Genomic DNA, 6,000 nt, shown 5'->3' with positions numbered 1-6,000 from the left:
TTGTTTTTTAGATGTTTCAGGAAACACCATACACTTCTCCCAAGTGTCTGTTGGCAATTTACATCCCGCCCATCAGCATAACAAGGCTCCCAGTTCTCCATGGCCTGTCCTGCCTTTCTGGATTTTACACTTTATTCTGATGGCCCTTTTGACCGGGGGGAAGTGAGACTTCATTGTAGTGCAGATTTCCTTTGCAAGCTTGCTTGGTTGGCCAAAAAGGGCGTATGCGTTTTTTCCTGAATATATTCAGGAAAAAACGCATATTCCCTTTTGGCAAAGTGCATCATTGTGGACGTTCTGCCTCTTTTCCTACGCTTTCAATGCAATTCCAGTCTACCTCCTGAAATCGGTTTCCTGCAATTCTGCCCCGCTTTCAAGTCCTCTTGGCAGCCTTACTTCAGTCTATTTTTGGACGATAGCTGTCATTTATAACTCTGCAGGTTTGTGAATTACAGAGACCCTGAGCTCATTTCTTCAACTCGCTTTCTTTTGAGCTGGCTGCAACACCGCAGGATGGCTTCAGGCCCTAATCTGGTTCCGGCACGGCACGCTGAGCCTTTGGTTATTTCCTCTTCCTGGTGGGAAATGAGAGTTAAATTTGCCCTTCCAGACACCTCCAGCTAGTCTCTCATTGGTTCTCCCTATTCCTGTTCATCTTCCGCAGAAATTGCAAACTGGGCCAAACAGGAGGTTAAAGGCGCTGACTCTCCAAGTGGGGAGAGTGTTAGTAAAGGGTCTGGAATGTTGCACCCGAGTACCAGGGGAGGAAAACTGAGACATATTTGAACACGTCTCCCGTTCACACGGTTGATCATACTCTGGGTTCCACATGCATGTTTTAGCTGAAGGAAGAATACCTTAAACCTGGAGAGTTGAGACCCGTGGAATGGGTACCATGCAATATGACTTCAAAGGGTCTTCATTTGCTCACCGAACCTCTCCAATCCTATCACTGCTGCGTTTATGCCCCTGTACACACGCTTGATTCTCTTTCGGAGACATAGCAATCCATAGGTTTTAAGATACTTACTAGTCAGGTACATTCTTAGGCGTTTAATATGGGGTGTTGAGTCCATTTCGTTGAGCAAGGAGTAGCTCTTGTCTATTCCATATTTGGCTTAAGGAACTTTATCTGTGCTCATTTCAATCTCTGGTTTTATGCAGCACCCCAACTCACCTTCCCCCTTAAGCAAGCGTAAGTTGGTTTTCTAAACTTGAGACACTGTTCTGTTTTGTAATTCAGTTCATGTGTAGCCAAGTTCACATTCTGTGTATTAGTGATACCTTATGATGTTTCTTTTCTGTGTGACTTATTTCAGTTCGAATCATCATACCTGAATCCACTCATTATGCTGCTACGGGCCTGATGACATAGATTTCATTGCTGAGTGATACTGCATTGTACGTAAGTACCACAAGTTCTTTATCCATTTTTCACTTTCTGTGATATTGAACTTGTACCGTAAACGAGGTTCTTGTAAACAGAGCCGTCCCAAACTTTGGGGTGGCTGTGTCTTTTTGATTTTAATTTCCCTAAGCTATAGGACCATAAGTGGAAGTGCCCTAGGCTCTGTTGCTTTGTTTTTTAGATGTTTCAGGAAACACCATACACTTCTCCAGAGTGGCTGTTGGCAATTTACATCCCGCCCATCAGCATAAGAAGGCTCCCAGTTCTCCATGGCCTGTCGTGCCTTTATGGATTTTACACTTTTTTCAGATGGCCCTTTTGACCGGGGGGAAGTGAGACTTCATTGTAGTGCAGATTTCCTTTGCAAGCTTGCTTGGTTGGCCAAAAAGTGCGTATGCGTTTTTTCCTGAATATATTCAGGAAAAAACGCATACGCCCTTTTTGGCCAAGTGCATCATTGTCGAGTTTCTGACTCTCTTCATATGCTTTCAATGCAATTCCTGTCTACCTCCTGAAATCGGTTTCCTGCAATTCTGCCTTGCTTTCAATGCCTCTTCATAGCCTTACCTCAATATATTTTTTAAAAATAGTTGGCCTTTATAACTCTGCAGGTTTTTGAATTGCAGTGGCCCTTAGCTCCATTTTTTAGCTCTTATTTTTGTGGTCTTGCCCCATAACCACAGGATTCCTTGAAGCCCTATTTTTCTTCTGGGGCACCTTGCTGTGCCTTTGGTTAATTCTTCTTACTGATGTGATATTAGAGTGACATGTGCCCATTGAAACCGCTACAGCTAGTTTCTCACTGGTTCCCCCTATTCCCATTCATCCTCTGCACTAACTGCAGACTGTGCGATACCAGAACTTAAAGGCATTGACTCCATGTGGGGATGTTGTTAGTAAAGCGGCTGGAATGTCGATCCGGAGCCCCAGGAGAGGAAAAATGAGGTGCGTTTTAGAAACCTTTCCCGATCATATGGTATACCAGTCGCTGGGTTTCCCAAGCATGGTTTAGCTGTAGGAAGATTCCCTTCAACCTGGAGTGTTGGGACCCTTGGACTGAGTAGCATGAAGTATTGCATTAAACTTTCGGCAGTTGCTCACCAAAGCTCACCAATCCTGTCAGCCCCAAGTGTCCAGCCTTATGTCTTATCCAGCTGTGGGTTTATATGTGGTCAATCCAGGTTGCATCACAGCCCCTGAGCGAATTTTGTAAGAATTTTTCTCTCTTTCATTGTTTCAGCGTTTTGTTTTTAAAATTTATTTCTATAATGGGGTTTAGCTCCTTTTCACTGCTGTGTTTGTGCCGCTCTGCACACACTTGATTCCCTTATGGAGATATATCAATACATGGGTTTTAAGATTCTTATTCCTCAGATATATTTCTCTGCGGTGTATAGGGTGTGTTGAGGCCTGTTCATTGAGCAAGGTGTAGATCTTGTCTAATACCTATTTGGTTTATTGAACGGTATCTGTGCTAATTTCAAACTCTGGTTTTATGCATCACCCCACCTCTCCTTTCCCCTTAAGCTGACATAAGTGTGTTTTCTAAATGTGAGACACTCTTCTGTTCTGTAATTCATTTCTTGTGCAGCCATATTTACCCTCCCTCTATAAGTGATATCTTATGATATGTTTCTTTTTCTGTTTGACTTATTTCAAGTAGTATTATCGGACCTAAATCCACTCTTTATCCTTCTACTAGCCTTATTACATTGATTTCATGGTGAAGAGATATTCCATTGTACATAAGTACCACATCTTCTTTATCCATTGTTCTCTTTCCTGGGATATTTAAGGTGTACTGAAGTTGAGGTTCTTGTAAACAGAGTAGCCCTAAACTGTGGTGTGCTTGTGTCTTGTTGATTTTTAGACTTCCCTAGATATACTCCCATGATTGGAAGTGTCCTATGCTCTGTAGCTCTGTTTTTTAGATGATTTAGGAACCACCATACACTTCTCCAGAGTGGCTCTCGGCAGTTCACACACTGCCCATCAGCGTATAAAGGCTCCCTGTTCTCCATGGCCTGTCCTGCATTTCTGGTTTTTACAATTTTTTAGGATGGCCCTTTTGACCGGTGGGAAGTGAGACTTCTTTGTTGTGCACATTTGCATTGCTTGCTTGCTTCGTTGCCCATAAAGTGCGTATGCGTTTTTTCCTGGATATAATCAGGAAAAAACGCATACGCCCTTTTGGGCCAACTGCATCATTGTCGAAATTCTGCCGCTTTTCATGTGCGTTAAAGACGAGTCCAATCTATCTCTTGAAATCTGTTTCTTGCAATTCTGTCTTGCATTCAGATCCTCTTCTTTGCCTTACCTCAACATATTTTTGGACGTTAGTTTTCATTTATAACTCTGCAGGTTTGTGAATTGCAGTGACCCTGAGCTCCATTGTTTAAGTTGCTCTTTTGTGAGCTGGCCTCAAACCCGCAGGATTGCTTCAGGCCCTATTTTGGCTCCGGCGAGGCAGGCTGAGCCTTTCTTTAATTCTTATTCTTAATGGGAAATTAGAGTGATATGTGCCCGTCCAAACCCCTACAACTCTTCTCTCATTGGTTCCCCCTCTTCCCGTTCATCCTCCTCACAATTTGCAAAATGTGTGAAACAGAAGTTTAAATGTGCTGATTCTCCAAGTGGGGAGATTCTAAGTAGCGTGGCTGGAATGGTGAACAGGAGCACCAGGAGAGGATAAATGAGGTGCATTTTAGACACATCTCCCGATCACATGGTGTACAGTCCTCTGGGTTTTCCATGCATGTTTTAGCTGTAGGAAGATCCCTTGAACCTGCAGATTTGGGACCCATTGAATGGGTACCAGGTAGTATTACTTTAAAGGGTGTGCATTTCCTCACCCAACCTCACATTTCTCTTAGCGCAAACAGTTTCCAGCCTTATGTCTCATCCTGCTGTGGGTCTAGATGTGTTCAATCCATGTTGCATCACCGTCCCTGAGGAAAAGTTGTAAGAGGTTTTCTCTGTCTCTCTGTCGTTTATTTTTTTCAATTTATTACTATATTGGTTACAGCTGATTTTCAAAGCTCTGTTTCTTGCTGCTGTACATCCACTTGATTCACGTACAGAGAGACATCAATAAATTCTTTTTCAGATTCTTACCAGTCGTATATATTCTTTTCCGGTGACTTGAGTGTGCTGAGTGCAGTTCTTTTAGCTACCGTGTAGGCCTTGTTGATTATCAGTTTGGTATTTGGAATGGTATCTTTGCTAATTTCAACCTCCTGGATGATGCCTCACCCCTCCCCACCTTTCCCGTTTAGCAGCCTTATGCGTGTTTTCTACATATTTGACTATGTTTTTGTTTTGTAATTTATTTCATGTGTAGCCATTTTGGATTCCACCTTTAAGTGATATCTTATGATATGTGTCTTTTTCTTTTTGAATTCTGTCACTTAGAATGATCATACGTAACTCCTCCGGAGTTGTTACAACTGGCCATATTTCATTGATTTCCAGGCTGAATAATATTCCACTCTACCTAAGTACCACATCTCTATCCATTTTTTCCCTCCAGAGACATTTAAGTTATATCCTAGTCGAGGATCTTTTAAACAGAGAGGGGGTAAACATTGGGGTGCCTGTGTCCTCTCGATTTTTGTTTTTCCCAAGATATACGCCCATGAGTGCAAGTGCCCTATGCTCTGTAGCTCATTTTTTAGATGCTTTAGTAAACACAATACACTTCTCCAGAATGGCCGTTGGCAATATACATTTCCACTATAAGTCTCACAGGGCTCCCTCTTCTCGTTGCCCTGTCCTGCGTTTCTGTTGTTTATGCTTTATGAGGATGGCTCTTCTGACTGATGCGAAGTGATATCTTTTGTAGTATTGACTTCCAGTGCCCACCTGTTTGGTTGGCTAAAAAAGTGTATGCCCTTTTCTTGAATATATACAGAAAAGAACGCATACACCCTTTTTGGCCAACTGCAATGTTGGCAATGTTGGCAATGTTCAGCTCCTTTTCTTGTGCTTAATGGCGAGTCCTTTCTACCTCCTCAAATCCCTTTCCTGCCATTCTCCCTTGCTTACAAGTCCTTTTCTCTGACTTTCCTCAAGACATTTTTCAGTGATGGATATTTTCAACTCTGCAGTTTTGTGAATTTTACTGCCCCTGAGTTCCATTGTTCAACTCGTGTTTATGGGAACTGGCCACAAAGCAGCGGGATTTCCTCAAGCCCTATACTGTTTCCATGGGCAACCCTAGCCTTTGGTCAATTCGTCTTCCTGATTGGAAATTAGAGTGACATGTGCCTGTCTGAACACCTAGGACTTGTCTCTCATTGTTCCTCATCCTTCCGCTTCATCCTCTGGACAAATTCCAAACTGTACGCAACAGGATGTTGACAGTGCTGACATCTCCAAGTGGGGAGACTGTTAGTAAAGACGCTGGAGGGGTGAACCCGAGCACCAGGAGATGAGGAGATGAGATGCCTTTTCCAAACTCTTCCCGATCAGATGGTATACCATCCTCTGGGTGTGACAGACATGTTTTAGCAGTAGGAAGAGTCCCATTCATGTAAGGAGAACACCAGGGCTTTTTCAAAATCAGTGTCTCCCCGAAACCCAAACTGGGGAAT

Source organism: Stenella coeruleoalba (genome assembly GCF_951394435.1).
Source record: "Stenella coeruleoalba genome assembly, chromosome: 7".
NCBI classification, from domain to species: domain Eukaryota; kingdom Metazoa; phylum Chordata; class Mammalia; order Artiodactyla; family Delphinidae; genus Stenella; species Stenella coeruleoalba.
The sequence above is the reverse complement of the archived record's forward strand: the minus strand, read 5'-3'. Positions refer to the sequence as shown.